The sequence below is a fragment of the Dasypus novemcinctus genome, chromosome X (assembly GCF_030445035.2).
Source record: "Dasypus novemcinctus isolate mDasNov1 chromosome X, mDasNov1.1.hap2, whole genome shotgun sequence".
Lineage (NCBI taxonomy): Eukaryota > Metazoa > Chordata > Mammalia > Cingulata > Dasypodidae > Dasypus > Dasypus novemcinctus.
In genome coordinates, this window is record NC_080704.1 from 87,296,065 (window position 1) to 87,311,846 (window position 15,782).

Genomic DNA, 15,782 nt, shown 5'->3' on the forward strand with positions numbered 1-15,782 from the left:
GCGCATGGGGCTCCCCTACGCAGGGGACACCCCTGCGTGGCAGGGCACTCCTTGCACACATCAGCACTGCGCATGGGCCAGCTCCACACGGGTCAAGGAGGCCCGGGGTTTGAACCGCGGACCTCCCATGTTGAAGACGGATGCCCTAACCACTGGGCCAAGTCCATTTCCCTCACTAGCTTTCTTTCAATTGGCATTTACATCCCTAGACAAGCCTTTTCAGGCACATTCCGATTTATAAACCAGCTGTTACTCACTACAGTGTGTTACCATTAACTCTATACATTTCAATGCTTTTACAATAAAGTGAATTAAAACTTCTACATGCATTAAGCATCAATAGTCCATCTCAGTCCTCCACTTATCTCCTTTAAGAGTCCACTACCTACCACCAGGTCTTGAAGACATTTCCTACATTTCTTCTAAAAGCTTTATGGTTTTTGCTTTTATATTTAGGTTTCTGATCCATTTTGAGTTAATTTTTTTTTTAAAGATTTATTTTTATTTATTTAATTCCCCTCCCCTCCCCCGGTTGTCTGTTTTCTGTGTCTTTTTGCTGCGTCTTGTTTCTTTGTCCGCTTCTGTTGTCGTCAGCGGCACGGGAAGTGTGGGCGGCGCCATTCCTCGGCAGGCTGCTCCCTCCTTCGCGCTGGGCGGCTCTCCTTATGGGTGCACTCCTTGCGCGTGGGGCTCCCCTACGCGGGGGACACCCCTGTGTAGCACGGCACTCCTTGTGCGCATCAGCACTGCGCATGGGCCAGCTCCACGCGGGTCAAGGAGGCCCAGGGCTTGAACCACGGACCTCCCATGTGGTAGATGGACGCCCTAACCACTGGGCCAAAGTCCGTTTCCCTTGAGTTAATTTTTGTATAAGGTGTGAGATAGGGGTCCTCTTTCCTTCTTTTGGCTATGGATATCCAGCTCTCTCAGCACCATTTGTTGGATGGACTGTTCTGCATGAGCTGGGTGGGTTTGACAGACTTGTCCAATATCACCTGACCACAGGTGTGAGGGTCCATTTCTTAACCATCAATTCGGTTTCATTGGTCTATGTGTCAGTCTTTATGCCAGTACTATGCTGTTTTTACCCCTGTAGGTAGGTAAAATGGTTTAAAGTCTGAAAGTGAGAGTTCTTCAACTTCATTTGTACTTTCTAAGATTTTTCTGGCTATTCAGGACCCCTTACCCTTCCAAATAAATTTGATAATCATGTTCTCCATTTATGTAAAAAATACTGGTGAAATTTTTATCAGGATGCACTGAATCTGTATATCAATTTGGGTAGAATTGCCATCTTAATGATATTTAGTCTTCCAATCTGTGAGCATCGAATGTTCTTCCAATTATTTAGGCCTTTTTTATTTCTTTTAACAATCAGTTGTATTTTTCTGAATACATGTGCCATACATTGTTAGTTTATTCCTAAATATTTGCTTCTTTTAGTTGCTATTGTAAATGCCTTTTTTCTGACTTCCTCCTTAGATTGCACATTAATGTCTTTTTAAAAAAAGATTTATCTTACTTATTTATCCCCCTCCTTGCTGCTTACACTCACTGTCTGCTCTCTCGTGTCCATTTGCTGCATGTTCTGTGTCTGCTTCTCTTCTCATCTTCTCTTTAGGAGGCACTGGGAACCAATCCTGCGACCTTCCAACATGGGAGACAGGCACTCAATTGCTTGAGCCACCTCAGCTCCTGGTTTTGTTGTGTCTGTCTTTCTTCTGTGTCTCTTTTTTGTTGCATCATCTTTGTTGCATCAGCTCTCCAGACAGACCAGCTTGACTTCATCAGAAGGCCCTGGGAACTGAATCTGGAACCTCCCACATGGTAGATGGGAGCCCAATCACTTGAGCCACATCTGCTTTCCACTGGTGTCTTTTAAAGTCTACTTCATCTCATGTAAGTAGAGGTAATTTGGATTTTTGTTGTTGTTTGTTGTTGTTACTGAATGTGCGGAGTATCTTTTTCCAGCCTTTCATTTTCAATCTATTGATATACTTGGGTCTAAGGCGAATCTCTTGAAGACAGCACATAGGTAGCTCATATTTTCTGATCCATTTCATAGGTCTTTGTCTTTTGATTGGGGAGTTTAATCCATTAACATTAAATGTTATTACTGTAAAGGCAGTTCTTAATTCACGCATTTTGACTTTTGGGTTTTATTTGTCATATTTAATTTTACTTACTCTTTTAAACACTTTTAGTTACTTTTGCACTGCTTTCTCTTGCTGCTCTCAGAATTGTCTCTTTGTCTTGGCCTTTGACATTCTGCTTAGTATGTGTCTCAGAGTTGGCCTATTCAGTAATTTTCTTTTATTACCCCCCTCTTGTGGCTTTTTGCGTGTTGTCTGTTCTCTGTGTCCATTTGCTATGCATTCTTCTGTCTGTATATATTTATTTTATTTCCCCTCCCCCCTTGTGGCTTGCTTGCTGTCTGCTCTGTGTCCATTTGCTGCGTGCTCTTCTGTGTTTTTGCTGTCTCCTTTTTTTTTTTGTTGCGTCACCTTGCTGAGTCAGCTCTCTGTGGTGTTTGCAGGTCAAGTGGTGCTCCGCGGCGCTTGCGGGCCAGGCAGTGCCACACAGGGTGCAGGTGAGCCTGTCTTCACAAGGAGGCTCTGGCAGGCGAACTCAGGGCCTCCCATATGGTAGATGGGAGCCAAACTGATAGAGCCACAGTCAATTCCTGGTCTATTCAGTTTTATTCAGATGTGAGTACATTGTGCTTCTTGGACATGGATATCCATGTCCATCATTAGGGTTGGGAAATTTTCTACCATTATTTCTTCAAATATTCCTTCTGCTCCTTTTCCTTTCTCTTCTCCTTCTGGGACACCCATGACCCATATGTTTGCAGGTCTTTTGTTGTTTTTTAGTTGCCTGAGACCTTATTCAGTTCTTTCCATTCTTTTATTCATCTGTTCTTTTGTATGTTCTCTTTAGGAGGCCATTTATTCAAGCCCACCAAACCTTTCTTCTGCCTCCTCAAATATGCTATCATATGATCCAAGCGTATTTTTTTCTTTTCTCCCAGTGCTTTTATTATTATTTTTTCTCTATTTTTTTAAAATGTTACATTAAAAAATATGAGGTCCCCATATACCCTCCACCCCTCTCAACCCACTCCTCCCACATCAATACCCTCTTTCATCATTGTGGGACATTCATTGCTTTTTGTGAATACATTTTGGAGCACTGCTGCACCACATGGATAGTGGTTTACTTTGTAGTAAGTCCACTCTATTCCATACTCTATTCCTCTATCCTGTGGATGGTCCAACAATGGACCCTTGATATTGATAACTATGCTTATGAGCCTGTGTGCTTGAAATATGAACTAGGCCTAGAGCTGCAGGGTGCCTGTTACCTTCTGAGAGCCTCCATGTTGCTCAAATGTGGCCACTCTATAAGCCAAACTCAGCATGTAAATGCATTACTTTCCCCCCAGTGTGGGACATGACTCCCTGGGATGAGCCTCCCTGCCACTGAGGGATTACTATTAAGCACCAGATGACGATGTAACTAGAAAAAGACCTTGAATAAAAGGGTCGACTCAGACCAGCAGAATATCTCAGCCTATATGTAATATCAGGTATTAAAAACTACTTTTTGACCTTGAATAAAAGGGGAAATGGAAAGGACAAATGAATTTATATGGCTAGGAGTCTCCAAAGAAGAGTCATCAGAGGGGTCGCGCTTCGGCAGGGTCCCAGAGACAGCCAAGTAGATACAACCCCAGGACTGGTTCTCCAGAGGGCTGCAGAGATGCACAGGTTCTATGGTCATGTTTAGATGGCCCTGGAGTTCAGTGTTATGTCAGTTGGCCCTAATTTGGAGTTTGTGTTCCTGAGTATGATGGAGTTGGACTCAGATGTGACCTTTCTACATATGCCTCCTCTCTCACTTTTACTGGACCTGTGGTTGGCGCTGGGGTTGGTGTATACTCAGGAAACCTGAATCTCTGGACTGTCCATGTGACAGCCAGGCCCTGAGCCTCAGCAGACTTGCAACTCCTACCCTCTGGTTTATTGGACTTACCCCAGCCAGCTATCAGGGAGGTGAAGAAGGTCAACTACAACACCAGGGAGCCAAGCGTGCCTACAACTGCAAGCAGGAGAATTGCATCCATCATCCATATGGAATCTAAACCCCCTCTCAATATAGAGGTGGAGTGGACATAATGAATCCAGTGTATTTTTAATTTCATTTATTATGACTTTCATTGCCATAAGCCAAGAATCTTATATCCAGCAAAGTTGTCTTTCAAATATAAGGATGAGTTTGAAATGTTCAGAGATGGACAGAAGCTGGCAGAGTGTATAACAGAGAAACCAGCCTTGCAGAAAGTACTAGGGAGTGTGCTACAGTCTGAAGAGTAAAGACAGGAGAGAAAGGCTTGAAAGAGAGTCTAGAAATGAAGTTTATATCAGCAAAATCAAAAGTCTCAAAAGACTGGTGAAAATAAAATGTCACAAAAAACCCAGAGGTCAAAATAGGTGAAATAAGAACTGCCTTTACAGTAATGACATTGATTGTTAATGGATTGAACTCCCAATGAAAATACATGGACCAGCAGAGTGGATAATAAAACATGAGCTACCTCTATGCTGTCTGCAGGGGACTTGCCTTAGACCCAGGGATGCCAAAAGATTGAAAGTGGAAGGCTGGAGGGGCATGTTCTGTGCATGCAGTTACCAGGGTAGCTGTGCTTATATTGGGTAAAATAGACTTTAAAGACATTGGTAATGCACAATCTCAGGAGGAAGTCAGAAAAAATATTCCATTTAAAATAGCGCTTAAAAGAATCAAATATTTAGGAATAAAGTTAATCAAGGATGTAAAGCATTTGTATTCAGAAAACTACAATGCATTGTTAAATAAAAAAATACCTAAATACAGTCAGTCATGCCAAGGTACTAGACCTGCTTTGAAACTTGCTGAATTTGGTAACTGACACATTTTGATGTGAAAATTTCGTCCCAGTACTCATCATTTGTCTGTTATTTGTTGTGCAAGCTAGAGGTTGTTGGTGTGAGTTGCCTTGTGACTTGCCACCCTTTCTAGTCAAAACAAAGGGTCTTTAGTTATGCAGTAGCTCTTGCCCTGTGCACACCCCACTGCAGTCTTATCTTAGGTTCTGTGGCCATTTTGTGTATTTTTGAGTATTTTTTTCCCATCAAGGGTCCTAAGAAAATGAGTAGTGATAGTGCTGAACAGAAAAGAAAATTACTGTGCACCATCACTGAGCAAAAAAAAAAAAGGAAAAAAAGAACAGGTAAATATGAGAGCAGTATACGCATTATTGATCTTGCCAGGGAATACCATATGCCAAGAACAACAGTCTCCACCATCATTAAGAATAGAGAAGGGATAAAAAAGGCTGACGTTGCAAAAGGAGTCTAAAGCAGTGTTCCGAAACACCTGTGGAAGTTGAAAAGTTGTTATTAATTTGGGTAAATGAAAGAAGCAGTTAGCAGGTGATAGTGTATTGGAAAACACGCTGTGAAAAAGCAAAAGGGTTGCTTTTGAAAATCAAACTTTTTTTTTTAAGATTTATTTTGTATTTATTTCTCTCCCCACCCCCACCCCCCCAGTTGTCTGCTCTCTGTGTCCATTCACTGTGTGTTCTTCTGTGTCCACTTATATTCTTGTCAGCAGCACCGGAAATCTGGGTCTGCTTTTGCTGTGTCATCTTGCTGTGTCAGCTCTCTGTATGTGCAGTGCCACTCCTGGGCAGGCTGCACTTTTTTTGCACTGGGCAGCTTTCCTTATGGGGGCACTCCTTGCGCGTGGGGCTCCCCTACGCAGGGGACATCCCTGTGTGGCATGGCACTCCTTGCGCACATCAGCACTGCGTGTGGCCCAGCTCATCACACGGGTCAGGAGGCCCAGAGTTTGAAGCCTGGACCTCCCATGTGGTAGGCGGACGCTTTATCCGTTGCGCCAAATCCGCTTCCCGAAAAACAAACTTTTGAAAAACAAACTGGAACCAAGAATGTTGAAGTTTTTAAGGCCAGCCACAGCTGTTTTGATAATTTTAAAAAGGGGACTGGCATCCATAGTGCTGTCAGGCCTCAGGAGGCAGCAAGTGCTAATAAAAAGTTTGCTGACGAATTCATCACTGAATTTAAAAACTACGTAGTGGCTGAGGGTTTTATCCTTCCCTGCAAGTTTTTAACTGTGATGAGACCAATTTTTTTGGGAAAAAATGCCGAGTAGAACTTACATCACAATAGAGAAGGCATTACCAGGCCATAAAACAATGGACAGGCTCACTGTATTATTGTGTGGGAATGTGAGTGGGGACTTAAAACACAACTCTCTACTAGTCGATCAGTGAAAACCCGTGAGTTTTCAAGAACCATAGTATCATAAAAAGCAAACTCCACATGATGTGGAGGGCAAACAGCAAAGCTTGGGTCACCAGGCAATTTTTCACTAAGTGGATAAATGAACCATTTGATCCCTCAGTGAAAATATATTTGGTGGAGAAAGATTTGTCTCTGAAAGCTCTCCTACTTGGATAATGCACCTGCCCATCCCCAGGCCTGGATGATGACTTACTGGAGGAGTTCCACTTCATCAGTGTAAGGTTCCTAAACCCCAACACTACTCCTCTCATCCAGCCCATGGACAAGCAGGTCATTTCAAACTTCAAAAAATTGTACACCAAGATAGTTTTCCAGAGGTGCTTTGAGATCACCTTTGACACTCAGTTGACCCTCACAGAATTCTGGAAGGAGCATTTCAATATCCTACACTGCCTTAACCTTATTGATAAGGCCTGGAACAAAGTCTCTTATAGGACAATGAATTCGGCATGGAAGAATCTGTGACCAGAAGCTGTGACTCAGAGAGACATTAAAGGGTTTGAGGCTGACCCCAAGCCTGCAGGTACAGAGGGTACAGTTGCACAGGATATTGTATCTTTGGGCCAATCCATGGGTCTGGATGTAAATGCTGCTGATGTTGAGGAATTAGTGGAGGAACATCGTGAAGAGCTCAGCACTGAGGAGCTGCAGGAACTAAGACGAAGCAGCAATAAGAGGTGGTGAAGACATTTCTTCAGGTGAGGAGGCGGTAAGGGAGGATGTCCCCAGTTTCTTGATAAAAGAAATGTGTGCAAAATGGGCAGAAGTTCAAAACTTTGTGGAGAAGTACCATCTGGACTGTATTAATCACAAAAAGGGGTGCTGATGCAAAGTACCAGAAGTCTGTTGGCTTTTTAAAGGGTATTTATTTGGGGTAGAAGCTTACAGCTACTAGGCCATAAAGAGTCTAACTCAAGGTACCATAAGAGGTACTTTCTCACACAAAGTCATTTGCCACGTTTTGAGCAAGATGGCAGGCCATGTCTGCAAGGGTACAGCCTTCCTCTCCCTCTTAAGGCTCTGTAGTCCCAGCTTCTTCCAATCTTAGCTGTAGCTTGGGATAAGTTCCGTCTCTTCCCAGGCTCAGCTGCTCTGTTCTCTCCACAAGGTCAGCTGAAGCGTTTCTCTTCCCAGGGCCTCTGCTGTGTAATGGAGCCTTCTCTTTCATCATGTATCTGCTTCTCTGTGTGTTTACTTCCTGGGGCTTCAGCATCAAAATTCCAACTCTCCTCTGCCGTGTGGTTTTCTCTGTGAACCCCTGCCCACCAAGGGGGTGGGGACTCAAGGTCCTACTGACATGGCCCAATCAAAGCCTTAATCATAATTTAATCAAGTAAAAGTGAAACTTCTGAAGTTAATACAATCTAATATGCCCAGAGGAACAGACAAGTTCACAAACATAATACAATATCTATTTTTGGAGTTCATAAACAATATCAAACTGCCACATGGACAATTTCACACTTTCCAGGAATTCTGAAATGAAGACAGAAGCACTCCTCATTGGATAAGTTTTTAGTGAAGGTTTCAAAGAGCGTGTCAGAGCCTGTGGTGCAAGTTGAAAAAAGGCAGAAAAGAGAAAGAATACCTGAAGTGAAAGTACCTGATGTTCTATTGGAAGGGAACTCTCCTTCTAAGCAATACTCTGCGTAACATTTCCTCCTCACTGCTCTCCTTCCACCATCCCATTAGGCTGTGGACTCTTCTCAGTACAGGTAAAGTGAAGTTTTTATTTTATTTAAGTACTTACTAGTTTTTAGGTTTATTTCTCATGTAAATTTTTACATATTACCTTAAAAGTGTGCATTATCTTTGGTTTGGAAATGCATTAAATTTATTTCCATATGGGAAAACCTTGTTTGGTATTCATCATTTTTGGTACTCATGGCATCTCCCAAAACCAATTAAAGACAAGTACCAGGGTACCACTGAAGTTAAAAGGACATTCCATGCTCAATGATTAGAAGACTAAATATCATTATCATGTCAATTCCATCCAAACTGATATACAGATTCAATGCAATCCCAATAAAAATTTCACCAGTATTTTTAAAACAAATGGAAAACACAATTATCCAATTTATTTGGAAGGGTAAGGGGTCCTAAATAGCCAGAATCATCTTAAAAAGGAAAAGCAAAGTTGGAGAATACTCTTTTCTGGACTTTAAGTCATATTACCTTGATACAGTGGTAAATATAGCATGGTGCTGGCATAAAGACAGACACATAGACCAATGGAACAGAACTGATGGTTCAGAAACAGACCTTCACATCTATGGTCAAGTGACTTTGACAAGTCTGTCAAACCCACCTAGCTCGGGCAGAACAGTCCATTCAACAAATGGTACTGGCAGAACTTGATATCCACAACCAAGAGAAAGAAGGAGGACTCCCATCTAACTCGAAATGGGTCAAAGACTGAAATATAAAAGCAAGAACCATAAAGCTTCTAGAAGAAAATATAGGAAAACATCTCCAAGACCTGGTGGTAGGTAGTAGATTTTTAAAGGAGATAAGAAGACTGAGATGGACTATTGATGTTTAATGTACGTAGAAGTTTTAATTAACCTAACTGAACAAGTGTGGAAATGGATAGTTAATAGTAACACATAATAGTGTGTAACAGCTGGTTTATAAATAGGAATGTGGCTGGAAAGGGCATTCTAAGGATGTAAATATCCATTGAAAGAAAGGTATAGAATAATCTAAGGACTGAATAACACAGTAAACTCAGAGGTGGATGAGAATTGTTGCTGATGGTACAGATGCAAGAATGTTCTTTGTGAGCTAGAGGAGATGTATGTCACTACTGCAGGGTGGTGGGAATGTGGAGAAGCAATGGGAAAAATACACCTGGGGTGACCTATGGACTGTAATTAACAGCAAAACTGCAATATTCATACATCTGTGCCAAGGATGTACTGTGTTGATAATGGGAGAGTATGGAAAAAGTGTGCCAAATGTACACTATGGACCATGGTTGGTGGTAATAGGCTAATATTATTTCATAATCTGTAAAAAATGTTCCACCATGGTGTGGTGTGTGAATGAAGGTGTGTTTTATGGGAATTCTACACTTATATGATTGAATTGTACATTTGCAAACTTCTGAAATAAAAATATATTTTAAAAAATAATAGGGAAACGGATGTGGCTCAACCAATTGGGCTCCCATCTACCATATAGGAGGTCCAGAGTTCGAAGCCCAGGGCCTCCTGGTGAGGGCAAGGTGGCCCATTCGGCAAGCTGGCCAACATGGAGTGCCAGCCCATGTGAGAATGTGGCCCTGCGTGGGAATGCCACCCCACATGGGAAAGCCGCCCCATGCAGGAGTGCCGGCCGACGTGGAGAGCTGGTGCAGCAAAATGATGCAACAAGAGACACAGAGGAGAGAGAATAAGAAGATGTAGCAAAGCAGGGGAGCTGAGGTGGTGCGAGAGAATAATTGCCTCTCTCCCACTCTGGAAAGTCCCAGGATTGGTTCCCAGAGCCGCCTAATGAGAATACAAGCAGACGCAGAAGAATTCACAGAGAATGGACACAGAGAGCAGACAATGGCGGGAACAGGGGGGAGAAATAAATAAAATAAATCTTTAAAAAAGTAATAACAATAGAGTGGGTTTGGGGAAAAGACATCGAATGTAAGATATGGACTATAGCTAGATTTTTAAAAATCCCCTCCTTGTGGCTTTTTTTGGCGGGCTGTCCACTCTCTGTGTCCATTCACTGTGCATTCTTCTGTGTCTGTATTTATTTTTATTTATTTCCCCTGCCCCCCTTGCAGCTTGCTTGCTGTCTGCTTTCTGTGTCCAACGCTGCACTCTTCTGTGTTTTCTGCTTGTCTCCCTTTTAGTTGCATCACCTTGCTGAGTTGGCTCTCCGCGGCACATGCAGGCCTGGAGATACTCTGCAGCGCTTGCGGGCTGGGCGGCTCTACGCAGCATGTGGGCGAGCCTGCCTTCACAAGGAGGCCCCAGGACACGAATCCAGGGCCTCCCACATGGTAGACAGGAGCCCAACTGATGGAACCACAGCTGCTTCCCAGTAGGAAGATTTTGACCATATTCCTTCATAATTTATAAGAAATGTCTCATAACAATGCAAAGTGTTGGTGGTAGATTGATATATGGGACCCCTGTATGATGTTCTGCTTGTTTCCTTTGTAAGTTCACAACTTTTACTATACACTTATTATGTATGTTTATGATAAATGATTTAAAAATAATAACAATAATAATAGGGTGGGATGGGGGAAAATACATCAAATATAAGAGATTTTGGTTAGTAGTAATAGCTTGAGGATGTTCTTTCATCACTCGTTAAACATGTTTCACAATAATGGAAGGTATTGGTGGTAGGGTGACGTATGAGAGCCTTGTATGATGTTATGCATGTTTGTTTCATAAGTTTACAACTTTTACTATGCACTTATTGTTTATGTATGTTTATGTATGACTGATTCATGTCAATATATTTTTAAATGAAAAAAAGCAAAAAAAAAAAGCAAAATACAGGCTCACTACTGAAGAACACACATTAAATTTATAAGCAAAGATAGCACAAACAATTCATTTTCTCTCTTCTCCTTGGAATACAGTAGTCAATTTTCTCTACTGAAATAAAACAAAAAAGTGCCATAATATTCACAATTAAATTATAATAATAATCCACAGTTAAGCTTAAAGTCTTTCTCTTTTCTTGAAACATTTCAATTAGCATGGCACATAATAACCTCACTAAGAGAAAGTCGATGTGTCAAATACTGATAATAAAAATCATGTGTAATTAAAATGTATTATTAGCAGGGATTAAGAGGGACAGAAATAGAAGACAGCAGTCTTCATTTCATTCTAATTGCTTGCATAATATCTATCTCAAATAACTCTAGCAAAGTAGCTTAAGCCTTAACTACAAATTCTACTACATGATTGTTTATCACTTATTAAAAATAGAGTATAAACCATTTGTTATTATCAAAAGCTAAAACCCAACTCTCCACTGAGCTTTCTTTTGAATTTCAGATGTAATAAAGCTAAGCATCACTAGTCCTCTAAAATTTATCTCCCTTTGCTCACAACCACTGAGTGTACCTGCATTCTATATAACCAGTTTATTCATAAAATTTCCTTCTATTTTTAATTTTTTTGTCATCTACCAGTCTTTAGACATAATTGAAATAAAATATAATTCCTGGCCAAGGAACAAATTCCCACTCCAACCTGAACAGATCTGGGGACATAAATGGTACATAATTACTGAAGCATAGACGGTCATTACAGTGAGCAGAGAACATTTTCATTACTTAAATTTCATCTGCTCTATTCTTAGTCTACCCACTTCCTGATAGGGCTAAAATATATAACTGTCTCCTTTCCTTGATTTTTTAATATTTTTGATTGTCTCAGTTTGTTTGTTTTCCAACTGCTCCTGAACCTTCAGTTCTCTGTAATAAGGTATTTTTCTAAACAATTTTAAAGATTTTATACAATATAATAATGCATATATTATAAAACTTTCATGTGCCATTTCTCTAAGAAATTATCAGAGAATTTAAAGTTTTTCTTACTGATAGATTGCCTTGTCAAAATATGCAGGTGATTCTATTTTCTGAATAATCCTCATAAAATTATTATAAAAAATCAATGAAAAACATTTTACTATCATGGAGGTGCAAGACCTTATTTTATTTTCTAATATTCACCTAATGCCTTCTATAGGCCAGGTACTGCATTAGGTATTTTACATCCCTTTTCTCATTTAATTTTTACAATAGCCAAAAAAGAAATATGCATTTTTTCCATGATACTGATAAGGAAAATGACATTTAGAATTTGCTAAATATCAGCTGGATTGTATTAAGGCAAAAGGTATTAGAGAACTTTTTGGAAAACTGAGAATAGGGGAAAAAAGAAAACTAATCTCCTATCATAGCATTATTATGACCATTTTTATTACACTTCAGTATGTTTGTGAATTTACCTGTTTCCCTATTTCATATTATTTCTCTATTACACTTTTCCAGAAGTAGATCAAGAAATATGAATAAATTTATCAAATACTATGCTATTTCATTTTAATCATGCTGCTTCCCTAAAAGGACACTAGCTACATGGAAAAGCAACTTCCCTTTTATAAAACTGGGGGGAGAGGTCACCATAAAAATAAAAGAAGCCAGGATAATACAAGCCCTACTTTGTGAAACCTATACAAATGTACAAGTGAAAGAACAGTAAAAGCACAGGCTTTGGAGTAAGACCAAGGCTGGAATCTCAGCTCAGCCTCTTAGAGCTGTATTTCTCTGGGCAAACCTCCACTGTCTTTCCCCCTCAGCACTAGTTTCCTCCTCTTTGAAAAAGAATTAACACAATCTGCAGGGTGATTGTGAGGATTACAGATAATGTAGGTAAACCACAGTGTCTGATATATAGAAAGTATTCAATAAACATTAGAAAGTAAGTCCATGTTCCAGTGAAAACATTGTTAAAGCTGTAAATAAATAAATAGGGTAGCATGCAATTTAACAATAGACATCATGAGGATCTTTAGTGATTTTTAATCAAATTCATTTAGGAGAGACGTCTTTTTTAAAAAAGAACACTTAGGTTTTAGGATCACATATTACTCTACTATTTAAAGCCAAATCTACTCTAATGGATAAACCAGAGATTTTTTTTAAATTAAGGTTTTTAAAAATTTGCACAAAAGTGTTATACAACAGAACTCCTATATTTTTAACTGTCTGAGAAGTATCACAATTTCAAAAATAAATTCCCAGTTATAGGGGGAAAGGGTAAAAACTAAACAACCATCTTTATCAGCCTGTATTAATGCCATATTTACTAATGAGAAAATTCAATTTTAGGCTGTGAAACCTAAGCATAACATGCAAATGAAAGAACAGAGTACTGACACTTTATGTACACAGCTATTAACTGATTCTATGTTTATTGAGGACTTTTGACTTACACTGCTGAGCCCAAGGGGAACAAGTTAATAACAATTTTTCTGCATTCAAGATGCTCACATTTTAATGGGCATGGGGGGGAGAAGACTGTTATATAAACAATAACAATATAATGTTCTGAATTCATCTAAATTCACCTGGGGGGAAGGGGATTTGGCTCAATTGATAGAGCATCTGCCTACCACATGTGAGGTCCAGGGTTCAAACCCAGGGTCTCTTGACCAGTGTGGAGAGCAGGCCCACGCGCAGTGCTGATGTTTGCAAGGAGTGTCGTGCCATGCAGGGGTGTCCCCTGTGTAGGGGAGCCCCACGTGCAAGGAGTGTGCCCCGCAAGGAGAGCCACCAAGCATGAAAAAAAAGAAGTGCAGCCCATCCAGGAGGGCACCGCACACACACGAGCTGACGAAGCAAGATGACGCAATGAAAAGAGACACAGATTCCCAGTGCCACTGACAAGTATGCAAGTGGACACAGAAGAACTCACAGTAAACGGACACAAAGAGCAGACAATGGAGGGAAAGGGGAGAGAAAAAAAAAATCTAAAACAAATAAATAAATAAATTCACTGGGAAAACCAGGAAAGGTTTAGCTGAGGAAGAAGGTAATTTGTGCTAATACTTGAAGGAAATGTAGGAATCCTCAGTGAACAGGGTGGGGGTAAGAGAAGAAGGGAGTCACTAGTAGAAGGTCTTGGGAGTGCAGGGATTGAAATCAAGAGATCAAGAAAGGCAGGTAATTCAGTATGACTAGTCCAGGGAGGAGCCAAGACTGAAGAAGCAGACAGAGGACAAGCTTTAGAGACCCTTCCACACATTGCAAAACATACCTGCAAAAGAGATAAGTGCTAGAACAGTGGCCATGAAGGGAGGCTCTTGCAAGAATATTGTAATAATTGACTAACTGCCATATGTGATCATTGTAAAAATTCAGGCAATACCAGTATATAAAGTAAAAAGTGAAAGTATTCATCTCATAAACTATCCAACTTCCTAGAGATATTCATTGTTAATAACTTGTGTATCCTTATTAAAGTTTCTCTATACATAACCATTCACTTACACAGGGTTTTTTCTTTTCTAACATAAAAGAGCCCTAGAATATAAAATTATATATTGCTCTGCATCTTGGTTTCCATGTAACAATGCATTAGAACCCTCCTAAAAGAACAGCAATTTCTAGTTCCACAGGATATGAGGCTGCTTACTTCACCATACCACTTATAATGGTCTATTTCTTATTTCAGTTTTGCCAATGTAATAAATAACTCGTTTTAATTTGCTGGCTTATTTTTTATGGAATAGTTCAAATAGTCAGAAACACTATTCAAGTGGCAAGCATCTGAGATGTTTAGATGACATTTTAAAAGTGCATGTTCAGTGATCACTTCGGCAACATATATACTAAAATGGGAATGATATAGAGAAGACTAGCGTGGACCCTGTGCAAGGATGACATGCAAATTCATGCAGTATTCCCTATTTTTTACTGGCCCAACTAAAAAAAAGTGCATGCACATGTTTTGTCTACTACAGGAAGCATGGAATGTACAGGAAATAGAATTAAACTGACCTAGGCTTTTAGTCCTTGTTCTACAATAGTTAATTGTGTAAATTTAGGACTCAGTTTTCCTCATCTATAAAATTAGAGCATTGGTTTATATAATTGCTAATAATCTTTTAAAGCTCTAAGAGTATATGGTTCTGAGTCACAAATGTTTCAAAACACAATGTTAAAATTCCTCTGCTTGGCCCACTCAATGGGAGAAAATATTTGGAAACCACATATCTGACAAGGGTTTGATTTCCATTCTATATAAAGAGATGATACAACTCAACAATAAAAGAGCAAGGAATCCAATTTTAAAACAGGTAAAAGATTTAAATAGACATTTCTTCAAAGAGGAAATACATATGGCCAAAAAGTACATGAAAAAATGTTCCATATCACTAGCTATTAGGGAAATGCAAATCAAAACAACAATGAGATATCATCTTACAGCACGCAGAATGGCCATTTGAAAAAAACAGAAAACAATAAGTGCTGGAGAGGATGTGGAGAAATAGGAACACTCCTTCACTGTTGGTGGGATTGTAAAATGGTGCAGCCTCTGTGGAAGACAGTTTGGTAGTTCCTCAGGAAGTTAAATATAGAGCTGCCATATGATCCAGCAATTCCTTTACTAGGAATATATCCAGAAGGGAAAACTGTGACAAGATTAGGCACCTGCACACCTATGTTCACAGAGGTATTATTTACAATTGCCAAAAGATGGAAACAACCCAAGTGGCTCAACAACCAATGAGTGGATAAACAAAATGTTGTATATACATACAATTGAATACTATGCTGCAGTAAGAAGAAATGAAACTGGGACACATATGATAACATGGATGAATCTTGAAGACATTATGCTAAGTGAAGTAAGCCAGATACAAAAGGACAAATATTGC

The 15,782-nt window shown here is 39.9% G+C and overlaps 1 protein-coding gene and 1 non-coding gene across 2 annotated transcripts in view; one reads left to right on the top strand and one right to left on the bottom strand.

Annotated features, from left to right (window-relative positions):
- Positions 1–15,782, bottom strand: part of MAGT1 (magnesium transporter 1) — a 113,527-nt gene that overhangs the window by 95,802 nt on the left and 1,943 nt on the right. The window lies entirely within an intron of this gene.
- Positions 14,709–14,815, top strand: LOC111761295 (U6 spliceosomal RNA). Its single transcript, XR_002794698.1, has one exon. It is a non-coding gene; the product is annotated as a U6 spliceosomal RNA (small nuclear RNA).